The sequence below is a fragment of the Eriocheir sinensis genome, chromosome 1 (assembly GCF_024679095.1).
Source record: "Eriocheir sinensis breed Jianghai 21 chromosome 1, ASM2467909v1, whole genome shotgun sequence".
Lineage (NCBI taxonomy): Eukaryota > Metazoa > Arthropoda > Malacostraca > Decapoda > Varunidae > Eriocheir > Eriocheir sinensis.
In genome coordinates this window covers 5,817,981-5,832,522 of record NC_066509.1, presented here as the reverse complement: position 1 = coordinate 5,832,522, position 14,542 = coordinate 5,817,981, and the positions used below count along the sequence as shown (strand labels likewise).

The following is a 14,542-nucleotide window of genomic DNA, read 5'->3' as shown; positions in this document are numbered from 1 at the left end:
GGGTCACCTTGCCCACTCTACGACACCAGATGATTTGATATAGATACGCGAGCCATTAATAACTACTATGGAATTAACTAAAGGTGGAGACGTTTGATACGGAGTTTGCTTTTTTCTATACAATAACTTCGAGATCTGAAAATTTGTGTCCAAAAGCTAAATATATACTCACATAAGACAGCCATGCATCCAAGTCTGATCAGTGATGACGCACATTGCAGACTTGTACATATTATTTTAAAGGGATATAAATTTAGAGATAAGAAATTAGAAAAAGGGCATTTTGTGTGTCTTAGCAAGATGGACTCGGGGAAGGAGGATTTCCATCAGGTTTCTGGCCCCTCGTGACGCCACCAGCAGCAGAGCCTCAGTGCGTCCCCGCCCCTGCACCGTCGACTTCCTGGTATCCGGCTCAGTGTGTGATTGGCTATTTGTTTTCTGCTTGCGTCATGTAGATTCCTTGACGTACGAGAAAGTATTAAGAAAACTGGAAACATCGAGCCCGAATTTTGTCATACGTTAGCGAAGCGTGAAATTGTAATGGTGACAAAACAGCAGGAAGGGAAATGAATGTAAATGTTATAATTTTGTTCCACATCTGAAATTATTGTTCTTGAAATTCTGCTTGCAAATGTCAGAAGGAAATAATTGTGTTAGAGTGTAAATGTTTGAATAATGTATTTTTGGTGAATATTTTTTTTATTGTTGTGATCAAGCACCTTATATAAGACTTATCGTTCTTGACTCAATAGAGAAGTTTGTTTTAATCCCCAGTGATTCAGTGATAAAGTGATAATGATGATAAAAGTAATGATAATGATAATAATGATGATGATAATGATGATGATGATAATACGTAGACGCTGTAAATATTTTAGACGCCTTTCGACCCCTTAAAAGGAGAGGTGTTTGGGCACGCAACAAGGTGGAAAGGGTGAGTGGAAGCAATTAGTAGAAGCAATTATTTTTCTAGGGTAATAACGGGTAAAGTGGCGCGATAGGACATGAGTCACGTTTGCAGATGAGTCAGTGAGGAGAGTGAGTCACGATGGTACGGAGAAGCACGGAGGCAAACATGTAGGCGTGGGGGTGTAGGCGTGATGGTGTGGGCGTGGTGGTGTGGGCGTGGTGGTGGGGGAAATAATGGGTCTGCGGTAAAGGGCGTGTCGGTGGTGGTGATGTGGTGACTGATCAGTGGCATGGCAGCAGGAAACACAAACAGTTGAAAGATTGAATAATAGTAATAAAGACCTACGTAGAAAGGGGTAAAGACATTCGCTGTGGTGGTGGGGTACACAAAGTCATCGGCGTGTGGTGGCAGCGTGTCAACTGTCCGTCAAAGCGAACTCGTCGAGACGGTGGACGCGTCGCTACATGGCTGAGCTGTGAAGTAAACAAAAGCTTGGCTCGTTCCACCCCATGTTCACCGCGGCTTATCCTCCCCGGCAAGAGTGTTAATGCGGACATCATTCCTCCCTCAGAGCCGGCAGTGTCCGTGTCTCTATTCAGGGGCTGTGGAGCGAAAAATTCACACCGACGATGCCTTTTTCTCTCTTCTCGCTGGCTGTGTCGAGGGCGCCCGTTCGGCTGCCTCCCCAGTGGCGTCATAATAATCGTTCCTTAGGGAATCTATACACAAAAGAATCCTCGATGAAGAAGCCAAGATAGTGCGGCATCAGCACGCTGCTTTACCATTCCCGGCGACAGCATGAGGTACTACTGCCGCCCTTCCTCAGCCCTGCCGCCCTCACTTCCTCCCTGCCTCTTGCCTTGCCGTCATCTGCCCTCTCGTCACTCACCGGCCTCGGGAAAGCAAGAACAATAGAATTTCTTCGCTCCTGCCGCCCACACATCTGCCACTTCCACCATTGTAACCCTCCCGTACTTAAATAAAAGGGGAACCAGTGTTTTTTGTATGTATAAATTGTTCTCCCCAAAGGAGGAAGCAGATAATTTTCAAATAGTGAAAGTGAACGAAATCAGTCGTAAAATCGAGTCATGTCCCCTTCCTTCGGTGTTGCCTTTTCTCCCTTGCCTGGCTGCCTCCCGCCCTCCCCCTAGGGACGCGCGACCCTTCCCCTGCACACCAGGAAATGAGTTACCGCTGCTGAATCATTTGCAGGAAGGTAAAGGTTGTTCCTACTCAGCGCTGCAGGAGCCGGCGAAAAGGCAGACCCGGACCACCTGTCAAGGAATTTTCCGTCGCGAGCAAGGAAGCTGTGACGGGCTGCTAAAGGGAACTGAGGACAAAAATCATAATTAGCCGGTAATTTGGTGTATGTGTTTCACGGATAATTAGATGCACACCTAAATGTTGTATAGGAGAGAGAAAACACTACGAGAAGACTTCCTTTGAACAGAAGAATTTTTTTTTATCTAATGCGTAATGTTTTTGAGGTAGGATCTTGAACATACACGAGTAACACAGCATTGTATATATAATCTGCCGTCTGCTTCACGTTCTGTTAGCATCGCCAAAAAACAATGTCGGTGGCTGCTAGGGACTAATATTACGAATGCAGGAACCTCGGAGTGCTGGAGGAAGCGGGTGCATAAGTGAGTGCCTGCTAAGAGGGTGGAGGCTGAGGGTGGACAGTCTTGTCGACATTATGGAAGAGAACACGAACACTTTTACTTATATTTTACATGAAGAATGGTACTGTTGAGCGACTTTCTTATCACTTGCCTCGCGAATAAAAGAAACTATGAGGGCTCGGAAATGCGTCGTGAAGATTCAACAAGCCTCCGTTTCTTGTTACTGGTTGTTTCTGATGGTATCTTTCTTTCGCTACATTTTATCATCCTGCGATTCATCCTCTCTGGTGTAAAAGCTCTTCCGATAAGTGTTATTATAATGAATCGACTCTTCCAGCATATTAACAGGCGATTTTGGTTTAGTGCCCCCTTACTCCCAATATGCAAAAGAAAAACTTAGCTACATTATACATACAGATTGGGCTCTTATACACACACACACATACACACACACGCACACACACACTTAATATCGCTAAGTGGCTCGCAGGGTTCCCGCGCAAAGGAGTCAACGGGTCACTTGCCATCTGGAAATTCATTGGCTGATCTCGATATGCAGGGCCTGGTATACACCCCTCTCCGTCATTATTACCTCTTTTTATGCTCCTCTTTTTTTCTGTGTTCTTTTTTTGGGGGTAATTATTTTCGTTTTCCTGTTTTTTTTTTTTTGTACCTAACATTTTCTACGTTTTTTTTCTTCTTTCCTCTCCTTGCGCCCTCTTCCTCCTCGTGGTTCTCTTCTTCCCCCTCCTCCTCCTTCTCCTCCTCCTGCTCTTCCTCTTTCCTCGTCTTCTTCCTTTCCCTTTCTCCTTTTTCAACCTGTTTCTTTAATTTGTCTCGTTTTCCTGTTATTTTTACCTGACTTCCATTTTCCATTTTTTTTTCTTTTATTTCTTTGCGCTCTCTTTTTTCTCGTTTTTCCAACTGGTTCTCCTCTTCCTCCTCCTACTTCTCCTCCTCCTCCTCCTCTTCCTATTCTTCCTGCTTCCTCCACTTGGCCGAGAGAGATGGAACCATGAATGATTTACCGCCTCGCGAGGGAGGTGGAAAAAAGTAAAAATAATAGAAGAAAAAGCTGATGTCTGCCTTGAGAGAGCCGTGTTGGTTATGCATGTTGTTGTGTTTCCAGTCTCGGTGACGCGCCCAGCACACTGCCTCGGAGGACCGCTGATGAAAACTCGATGAACATAAATAAACCGAAAAGTAACACGGTCTTTTTTTGGTTGGGGGAGGGTGCTGCCCATAGCGCCGGTAAGGTCTTTTGAGAGGCCTTTTGGACGACCCCAACCTGTTGGTGACCGCAGGCGGATTTTATTTATAGTGGTTGTCGTGATATATAGCTCTCGCTTGACCCATGCTTCCCCCCCACCCCACACACGCACACACACACGGTGCTCCAAACTTAAAGAAAGGGAAACAAATAAAATAAAGCGTTAGTAAGAATTGTAGGACATGCACATACTGAAAACTATTAAAAGAAAACATGGTAGAGAAACGGGGAATATGGAAAGGGTTATTTTTTTCCCTCGTGTCGTCTGTGAAACTCAAGATATGACTCGTAGTTTTATTTATTCTAAACTTAACTGCAGTTCCTCGTGCCTTCGTTTTCAGCTTCACAGGTTATGTCATATTCTGGTTGAGTTAATATGCATCCCTCAGCATTGCCTTTCTCCTCAGGGCATTGCTGCAGTATATTCTTGCATGGATCCTGAGATTCTTCCATCATGCCCACACCCTTGGCCTCCATTTCGTCTCCCTCGTCTTTCTTCTCCGTCCCCTCCTCCTCTTCCTCCTTTATTCATTTCTCTCTCTTCCTTTTCTTGGTTTTCGCTTCCTCGCTTCTCTCCTTCCTTATCAACTTCTTCTATACTCATTTTTCCTTTCTTTTCTTGATTTTCATTTTCTTGCGCTTTTCCTTCATTTCCAACTCCTTTACTCATTTCTCCTTCTCCCTTCTCTTGATTCTCGTTTCCTTGCCCCAGTCTTGGTTTTCTAACTCCTTCTTTACTTCTTTCTCCTTCCTTTTCTTGGCTTTTGTTTTCTTCCCTCTCTCCTTCCTTTCCAATTCCTTCTTTCCACATTTCTCCTTCCTATTCGTGTTTTTCGTTTCCTTCCTCCTCTCCTCTTCCAACGCGTCCCCACTCACGCCAACGCAGCCGGGACGGAGCAAAATATAAGGCAGGACAACAGCGGCCTTAAAAAAGTTTTCTTGTTCCAGTATTCTTGGATAAAATTGTGTAGCCTCACCTCGGCTACTCAGCGACCCGGGCCTGTCTCTACCTGGCCCGCCCGCTCACCTGTCCGCTCGCTGGTATCTCGGAGGCTGCATTGTTCTCTTAGTTGATGCTCTCTACATTGTGACTCTCTCTGCCTGTCTCTGCCTCTTTCTACATATATCCACTTATCTGTCTGTCTCTGTGCCTCTATCTCTGTTTCTGTGTCGCTCTCTGTGCCTGTGTCTGCCTCTGTCTCTCTATCTATCTATCTATGTGTGTCTGTATACGTCTGTTCATGTGTCTTTGTGTCTGTGTGTGTGTCTGCGTCTGTCTCTCTCTCCCCCCCTACAGGACCACTCCTCCAGGTTGCGTTATGTAACTCACCAGGTGGCACTCCCTCCTTCTCTAGTGGCACATTTCCCTCCCTCCCATAGGCCTCGTCCCTTCCGTAAATCTCAGTGAAGGAACCGTCCACTCCTCCGGCACCCCCTTCTTTCTACGCCGCTGCCTCCCGTGCACAGCGTCCTTTCTTTCGCTGTAGCCTATAGAAGGATGTAATATTGAACATAACTTAACGGTGCTCTCCTGTAGTTTTTCGTAGCTTTTTCATATGTTATCAGTAATAGTCTGTTATCTTCCTTAGTGCTACTTAGTATTATTTTGGTTTCACAGAGAGAGGTGACAATCGTTCAAGGTAGCTCAAAGAAGTATTTTATCTCCCTTGAAGTAGTTCGGTAATGTGAAAATAGCTTATAACACTACTGAAATCCATTATAAGAAGCGAAAATATATAGGGCGGAAGGGTGACTGTACCAATGTCAAATGTGTGGTGAGTGCAGAGACCTATAGAGAAGGCAGCGACGTCGATAGTGTGGCGAAGACTGCAGCGTCCAAACGAGGACTGACACAACACCATTCGCTGTATGGGAAGGACAGCGACATGTTTAGCGTGCAGCGTATCGCCGCCGAGGTCCAATCAGGCGCGTGCCGCCGCTTTCCTCTCAGCGGGTGCCGCGTCGTTTCGTCTCGGGGTAATGAGATGCCGCCACCTGGACAAGCCACGTCTTATCTCCCTATCTGTGCCTCTTATCTGCCGGCGGGGCTCTGTCGACTCTTGCAATCTCGCCAGACTCATTTGATGCCGGCGTCTGAGCGGCCCGCCGTGATGAGCCGCCGGGGAGACGCGGCAGGGAAGCAGCTCATCTCAGACTCATGGATGCCACTGCCTGGAAGCTCCTCTTAATGGATGAAGGACTTTATGAAGGCGATGCTTCCCATTTCATGCTCGGGACGTGTTGTTTCCTCGTCGTCCTCTTTGAGTATGAGCCGTGGGCGTCTGTTCCTCCGCTCCCTCAAAGACATGAACAAGCTTAGGGGAAACTGCAAAGACAGTGAAGTGACTTTCCGCCGCCTTGTTGGTTATAGAGAAATACATAACCTGCGCCTCATCCTGCAGCAGGCAGGCGCGGCAAAGAGCTGCACGAATAGCGCTTTTGTTTCGACCAATTCCTCTTCCCCTCTTCCTCTCCCCTCAGGCGCCTACACCAGATCATCATTTTCCTTCCTCTCCTCGCCACCCTAACGCCACCAGTCGTGTTTCATCATAAAATAAACCGTTTTTGTTGGCAGCATTTTTGCCGTCCTCAGGAAGGGAATAGAATATAGATATATTTCCTTGCTGTTACATTCACTTACCCGGGACATGAAAGTCACATACTAATAAAATGAACACTTGAAAGGAAGGAAAGCAAAAGGAAATGTTGAAAATAGGAAAACCGTCGACATATGGGAGATACTTTAACGGAACAAGAACATAATTTTTAAAGCCCCAACAATTACTATTTTTTTCATCTCATAACAGTTGCCCTGTCCCCCATTAGGCCTCAGTTTTCTATAAGCTCGCCACTCCCACGCCAATCTTGAGCGCCCCGCCGCGTCTCCCTCGGGCACCGTTCCGCGACGCCTCCTCCACCGGCGCCTCGCTCTCACAAGTCCTAAGGTGTCGTTACCGTAGGATAAGGTGTCTTTCCTCCGCTGTAAGTGATGCGCCACGCTACTCTGCCTCCCCCTCCTTTCTATCAGGCCGGTGCGCTTAAAGGAATTGCCCTCCGTAGGCCTACCCGTATTGCGCTCCCGGGTGCAGGGGTGAGGGCTCCGCTGGTTGTCTTGAAACCCGCCGCCCCCCGCTCAACGATACAATTCGAGGTGTTCATCCCGTCAAGAAGCACAAAGCCAATTACTTAACTGTTTTTACTTTTTGATAGTCTCTCTCTCTCTCTCTCTCTCTCTCTCTCTCTCTCTCTCTCTCTCTCTCTCTCTCTCTCTCTCTCTCTCTCTCTCTCATTGTATGCACACAAGCTATCCTCATCTCCTCAGTGTGTTTTGATCAAGGGTCGACGGCTGGTGAGGATTAGATAAATAGGGAGAGAATCGCAAATAATACTAATGATATACAATGTTAAAAATTATATGCTGGGATTATGTTATGATTAAGGACAGTGAGTGAAGCAAGGCCCCGGAAGAAGGGCGTCAACACACACACACACACACACACACACACACACACACACACACACACACACACTGATCCGCGGTCTGGCAGGGTGAGACACGACACCCGGGGCGGAAATTCTAATATACAACGACATGACTGCCTCCTCAAGGACAGAAATAACCGCCACAGTTGTAACACATCGCCAGTATACATTTTGAGAGAAAGAATTTTAATCCAAGCCGGTTCTAGGAATCCGAGTTAGAAAATATTTGGTCTATCCTACAGTGCGAGCATAAGGAATCCTTTGAAGAAGATCAAAGAATTTCCTTGAAAAAGCAAACATTCTACCATGCTGATGTGCTGGCAAAGGAGCAGCATATTACGGGCAGGAGGAAGTTCTATTGATTTCGTAAACGGGTGGAGTTTCGTTGCATCTCTCCGCCTCGACGATGCTCTACACGCACAAAGAGAACAAAGACGCCAAAATATCCCGGTGCCGGCTGGACCAGCAGGCCCGTGTGGCAGTAGAGAAGGAAGATGGAAATCAAGCGACGATGACTCGGAGAAGCAAGGGAAAGAGGAAGTGGAGGAAGAGGCGGAGGGAGGCAGCGTGGCCACAAAGGGCCTGCACACACAGGATCGGGTTTTCTTGTCCACCTGAGCGTTCCGATTAGTAGGCTTTTGTGCGCCACAGAAAGCCGAATGTTGATTCTCGTTTAGGAGAAGAAACACAGAAGCACACGCCGTCGATTGATCCTCCCCACTCCACTTTCTTTTCTTTCCCCTCCACGCCGCCTCCTCCTCCCACTCTCAAAATCATCCTCTCCTTTCTCACCTGCTATCTCTTTCGCCTTCCCTTTTTTCTCTAATTTTTTTTTACAGAGCCTCGTTGGGCACGTTTAAGGCTTGTTTTTTTATTATGGATAGTGCTGAGAGTAGATTTAAAATAGTTTATCATAAATTCCATTCTCTCTCACTCGCTGCTCGTGACGTCACCTAATCTGCACGAGGAGGAGGAATTCGGTAGTTTATTTTCGAGCAGGTCTACTCGCTTTATAATTTGTTTTTATATTTTCTTATCGTCGCGGAAATGGAGAGGAAATATGGCGGTGCCGTGGTCGCCGTAAAAGGCGTGTGAGTGGCGGTGAGGTGAAGTGCGGGGTGGAAGTGTTGATAGGGGAGGCCGTGTGAGAGGCATTGTATCCTTTGGGAAGTTCGGAGCATGGTTCTGAGGTTCAGAGCTCCTTCCACACTGTCCGTCCGATGTACGACAATCGCTGAAAAGAAGCCAGTCCCTTGGTCCCCCTCCAAACCAGAGCACCACACCGGCTTCCTCATCACACGCTTGACGTGACGAATTCCAGTGACATACGCAGCTTGTCGAGAAGTGTGTTTGTTTAGCGAAAAACAAAACGCTCGGAGATCAAATTCCGAATCAAAATGGTGTCTGTGAATGTGGACGGCAGTCTGTTCAGGGAATCGTGGCGACGCTGTGTATTCCCGAGCAAGGCACTGGAGAGGGATAATCTTCCAGAGCGCGCAGGAGGATGTAGCCTTCAATGACGTAACGAAACACAGAATGCTCAGGTAGGTGGATTCTGAAGACGCATTAACTGGCTAGGTTTAGTCGAATGCACGACCCACCTGCGCTTACACTGATACCTTGATTAAAGCGTTGTTCAGGTGCCCCCATTCGTGTTAAGTGACCATCTCAACATTTTATTCTGTTATTTTTGTGTCGTGTCCTGTTAGGGTGAGATGAAATATTTTCCTCGGACAGGTCGTATGATCCTTGCACTCGGGTATTCCTCGCATCTTTCTGTTGCCACCTACCTTTTAGATTAAATTCTGAGGACTCATATTTCTACGAAGGGAGACAGGAAGCCGCAGCCGGTCGCCCCCTCGTCCCCTGCTGACCTCTTTCTCCTCTCGGGCAGGGAAGGTAATTTTAGTGACAACGAGAATATGCAAACGAACGCAAGACTTCCCTCGCTTGTTTTGAAGGCGCCGTGTTTCCGCGCCGGGCCTCGTTGGCGGGGTTTGGGTCGTAATTAAATACGTGGTGACTGATGGGACTCGTTTGGCTGACAACAAGTAATGGGACAATTTACGGCAGCGTTGTGAGTACTCTATAGCCAAACGAACGTAAAGTTATATTGGTCCATCTTTTTGTGTCAGTAGAGTAATTCGTTCATTTGCGATATTTAAACATTTTAATTACACCATCAAGCTCTATAGATATGTCTGTGCCTATCTTAATTGTCAGCATATTAAAGTGTCAGCGTAAAATTCAGGATACTAGTAACGAAATAGCATAGAAATAACGCACTACAGCAACAGCAGCATAGAATTAACGAATTATCAACGAACTATAATGAGAATGCGAACCGCTACTTTAAAGGAAAACACTCCCTCGATAACGACCGTGTTGCTTGTTCGCTTAAAAGGTCCATTGTGCCGCCCCGTCTGAGTCGCTGTCGTCGCCCTGGTTGCCTTTAAGTAGTTTTTTTTTGTATCTCTCTCTCTCTCTCTCTCTCTCTCTCTCTCTCTCTCTCTCTCTCTCTCTCTCTCTCTCTCTCTCTCTCTCTCTCTCTCTCTCTCTCTCTCTCTCTCTCTCTCTCTCTCTCTCTCTCTCTCTCTCTCTCCCCCACTCTCCCCCGCCCCCAACCACCAGAAAAAGCGAGGCAGTGGTGGAGGAAGCGCTCGTTACCGTCGTCGTTGTCCTCCTCCTCCGCCGTCACGTCCTCCAATTCTCCACTTCCACTCCGCTTTCCCACAAATGGCGATAATTGTTTCCACTCACTTTCCTCCACTGATCCGGCTTCGGTGACCTTCTGCCCCCCCCCCTCTGCCCTAGTCTGGGGAGGGGGGAGGGGGAGACCTTCGCGTGGACACCGTACCGGAAACTTGATGACGCAGTACACAGACCGCCATGGATCCGACTTTAAGGGCACAAGGGGTATTTTTTATATATTTATCATTGTGTCCAGTGCGTATTATCAACCATTTGTCTTGTTCTATTATTTCCAAGCATAAGCAGAATACAAGTTTCATGCCATTGTATATTGATTCATGTCTTAAGACCTTGCATTACATCTCCAGTTTTCATATTACACGTAATTATGTAGTTTACGAGTTTACAATCATCAATTTTCACTTGGTATAAAATGGGACCGTATATATTTTTGGTTTCTTTTCATTCTCTTCATTTAGAAAACCTGGGAAAATCATACTCCTTCCTGTTCCCGTAATGATATGTATATGTATGTTTAAAGTTTTATTTTTGTACAATTCCCTTCAAATCCTTTTTTTTACGTGAAGGGTTATAGTGTCGTATCTTAAAACATTTCGCCGCCCAAGAATACATATTTGACAATGCTTTCGTAGGAGTTGTGGGCATTTCCAGTAGTAGTTTTATGACCCTGGTGGTAGTGTGACGCTTCCTCTGTACGGTGAGCCTGAAGAAAAACTCACTAGAACCAGACTGACCACCTCTTTGACCTTTAGAAATACCTGATGTGAGAAGCGGACGTGTCTTACAATACCGTCTATAGTGTAGCAATATGTAACTGTTTAGAATGGTCAAAGGAGCTGTGTGCCACGATGGTGCGATGTGTTGCCCTGGAGCTCGAACCTTGGACAGAGAGGGCCATGGATCGGGCGAAACAGCATCACTCTCCACTCTGAATCTACCCCCAAACTACCTCCCGCTTGTTTTTATATATTTCATCTACACTCCCTCCGTTTCCGCTTGTGATTTATATCTTTCCTCTTTAATATATTCAACAGCACATTATTTTTTATTCGTTCTCCCTCACACATCTTTCTCTTCCCGTTTTTCCTCTTTTTTTTCGAGTTCCTCATTTTTTGTCTTCTCCCTCCTTCACCTCTCCCTCCTCCTCCTTCTATCCTTCTTCTCTCTCCCTTCTCCTACTCATCCTCCTTCTCTCCCTCCTTTTCTTCTCTTTCTCTCCTCCTGTTAACCTTCTATATCCCTTCCACGGTTTTCTCCGACCCTCTTTTCCTCCCTCTCCGTCTTCTACCTCACTTCCCCTCTCCTCCCCTCACCTCCCCACTCCTCCCCTCACCTCCCTTCAACTCCCCGCTCCTCCCCTCACCTCCCCACTCCTCCCATCACCTCCCCGCTCCTCCCGTTACCTTTCAGCTCCTCCCCTTACCTCTCCGCTCCTCCTCTCACCTCCCCACTTGCCCCTCACCTCTCCATCTTCCCCCCCTTACTTCCCCGCTCCCACTTCACCTCCCCTCTCCCACCTCACCTCCCCTCTCCTCACTCACCTCTCCTATCCCCCTCACCTCCCCGCTCCCCCTTTATCTCTTCGCTCTCCCTCACCCCCCTCCCCTCCCGCTTCCCCACCCTCACGTCTGTAATATTGCAGGAAACGTGTCACAAACTCCCCGCGAGAAGACAGCACATTGGAGGCATTTTAGAATTAGTTTCTTATGTTCAGGAACTTTTTCTCGGCGGGGAAAGTCGTTTCAGAGGGACGAGTTAGTCAGATGAGGGAGCAGTTAGTGGGCTGTTAAAAGGACATTGTCGGCCACACGCCACTCACCCAGCCGCTCACCCGTCCTTCAGCCGTTCATCCGTCCCTTATCCAGCTCCTTCCGGTGTTCATTCAACTCTGACACAAACTAAGCCTTAAACATTCAAAAGCTTCCAATACCGTTCGTCCATTCACTCTGAGACATTAAGAACAGTAATGACATGTATAAATACGTACCCAGCATTTAGATATCAACTATAACACGATTTAAGACTTTTGAGACCACACGCCCATTTTCTTTGTCATATTTCTTCAACATTCCTCAAGACCTTTTCTACCCAGCTATTCTCTCCAAGTATTCGTTTAACTCCGTGTAGACTTTTTTTCTCCCTGTCCTCGACCGCGAAAGGGATACTTAATTGATGTTTCTCAAGCATTTACACCGGCTCTCCCGCCACTCACCCCTCGCCTCCGAATTCCACCGAAGCTTTGCCAGCCGCCCGGTATTCCCTGTCACCGAGCATCATGTCCTTTAAATCTGACTCCCCCCCCAACCCCGGCAGCCCTCCGCCACAATAGTCACAGTCCCTCCCCTCCCCATTCAGCGGTCAGCACCCGTTTCCAGCATGTATTCACCTCTCGGGTCAACGCACTCACCGCGCTCCAATCTGCCACGAGGCCATACCCAGCCCAACACTCCCACGTCAGTACACACTCCGGAGGCCGCACACCCGATCCTCTCAGCACTCGGCACCCGGCGTGGCCTCTGTGTCACCAGGGCCACAGACGCCTCGCGCGCCGCATTGCGTGAGGAGCTGCTTCCTCGGTGAAAAGTGTTACAGCGCCCGGGAACGAGACCTTCAGTTTGGTGGGTGGGTGGGTCGGGGGTGAGTGGGTGTAGGGGGGAGTCGTCTGGGCCCCTGCGAAACGGGCCATTCCCCGCAGGTCCCCGAGTCTGGGTAATGAAATTGAGATTTTCCAACTGATTGGAACTTCATGACCCATGATTTTCGTAATTCAGATCGTGTGGCGATAACATCTGAGCATCGTTTGACAGGAAGAAAAGGGGAATAGGAGGCGGGGCGATGCGGCGGAGGGAGTTACGAGACCCTTCCATCAGGCAGGTGGAGGTGGAGAGAAGCTGCGAAGAGAAGTAAACTTGAAAATACGTAATATAAAGGCACGAGGCTGGAGGAAATGAAAATAAAAAGGGTAAATGATAGTTTCGAACTCACTTATTGCCTAAATACTGATCGTTGATAAACTGGAAAATACTGCACTGCTTATCTAAATGAACAACGGAATGATTCTTTAATTTCAACACGTTAGACTTTTTAGAATGTCATTGGTATATTACTTGTTTTTTTCTGCGCGAAGCATTACTGGGTATTTCACATTCCCTCGTTATTGACCGATTGCACTGGAGCTGATATTTACGCTACATTCATCGCATGTGCTATTTACGCAAGCTTATTTTCTCACTCACTCACCCACTCACTCACTCACGGAACTGGAGCAAAGTTAATATATATAAAAATAAATTGATGGGTATATCGTCCATTCTAAACATTAGCTTCCCGTTATTTCAAGCCATCAGCACTACAACTCTGCGTGCGTGTGGCGGAGAAAAGTTGACCGGGTTGTTGATACTGCAATGGATAGAAATGATAGTGCCAGAGCGCCCCACTTGAGAGAGACAGAATAATTAATTGTCTGATGGACTGATTGGCTCTCGGAAGCGGAACCAGGCAAGGGCTTCCAATAACGATGAAAGCAATACTGCGATCAACGAGAAAAGCTATTCTTAAAGAGTTCATGATTTGGGATTTGGATACTGAATATTCGAAACTCCGCCAGTTCAAAAGGAAAGGCGCCCAGTGTTTCACCTTTACGATATAGGTTAATTACAGAGAAAGGGAAAAGAAAACCTTCGAAGTGCTAATAAGCCGAGCTGTATTTTTTTTTGCTTTACTAAATCCTCGTTTTTTCTTCCGGCTCTTTAATGTGAGCAAGATTTTTTCCTTTGCATAATTATTTTTACGTCAAATGCAAGGGAACCGAAATCTCTGCACCACACTATCCACCTACAGTAATTTAATTTAAAGCATAAAGAGTGAAACTAATAATGGACAATTTTTTATATTACTGTAGCGAGTCGAAAAAATAGTGTTCTGTGTTTTGTTTATGAAAAAAAAAGATACGGTGCTTTAGAGATCTGGAAACTTGTAATTCTTCAGTAAACCTCTCACAGAAAACTACGTGTCATGCCCAAGAAGGGAGATCGTTATGAACATGTCAGCCTCACAATAGCGACCCAGAGCTACAAGTTTACAAGCCCTATTAGTCCTTTACAAGCTTACAAGCCCTATTAGTCAGTCCTTCCAACGAGAAAGCTGGGTTGTGCATATTCCTTGTCACAGTTAATTTTCCCCGCTTGACACTTCACCTTCTTGGTCTTGCTCTTCCTTTCCTAGTCCCATGCTCTTTACTACGTATTAATTTTCCTATACCTTATGTCAGTCTCCTTATTCATCGTCTCACTGGTAATTACATGCCAAAAAACTTGTCAGACACTTCTCTTCGTCTCAGGACTTTGCTACGCTACTACGGGCAAATTTTACTACCCAGCATCAATCTCCTTTTTCAATGTCCCTCTATTATAACAACTTCATGTCATATCTCTTCAGCCCAGTTCGCCTCGCCGCATCCTCCTCTCCTCTCTACCATCCCATGTCACACCGACTCCTCCTCCTCTTCTCTGGTAACTTTCCTCTTGCCCTTTGTGGTGCCGG

The 14,542-nt window shown here is 46.8% G+C and overlaps 1 long non-coding RNA gene across 2 annotated transcripts in view; it reads left to right on the top strand.

Moving 5' to 3' along the window:
• Positions 1-8,570: 8,570 nt before the first annotated feature.
• The window catches only part of LOC126984801 (uncharacterized), a 102,818-nt gene continuing 96,846 nt past the window's right edge, over positions 8,571-14,542 (top strand). For both annotated transcript variants that reach the window (XR_007737867.1, XR_007737888.1), the window contains exon 1: positions 8,571-8,832. This is a non-coding gene — a long non-coding RNA (uncharacterized LOC126984801). The remainder of the gene's footprint in view (positions 8,833-14,542) is intronic.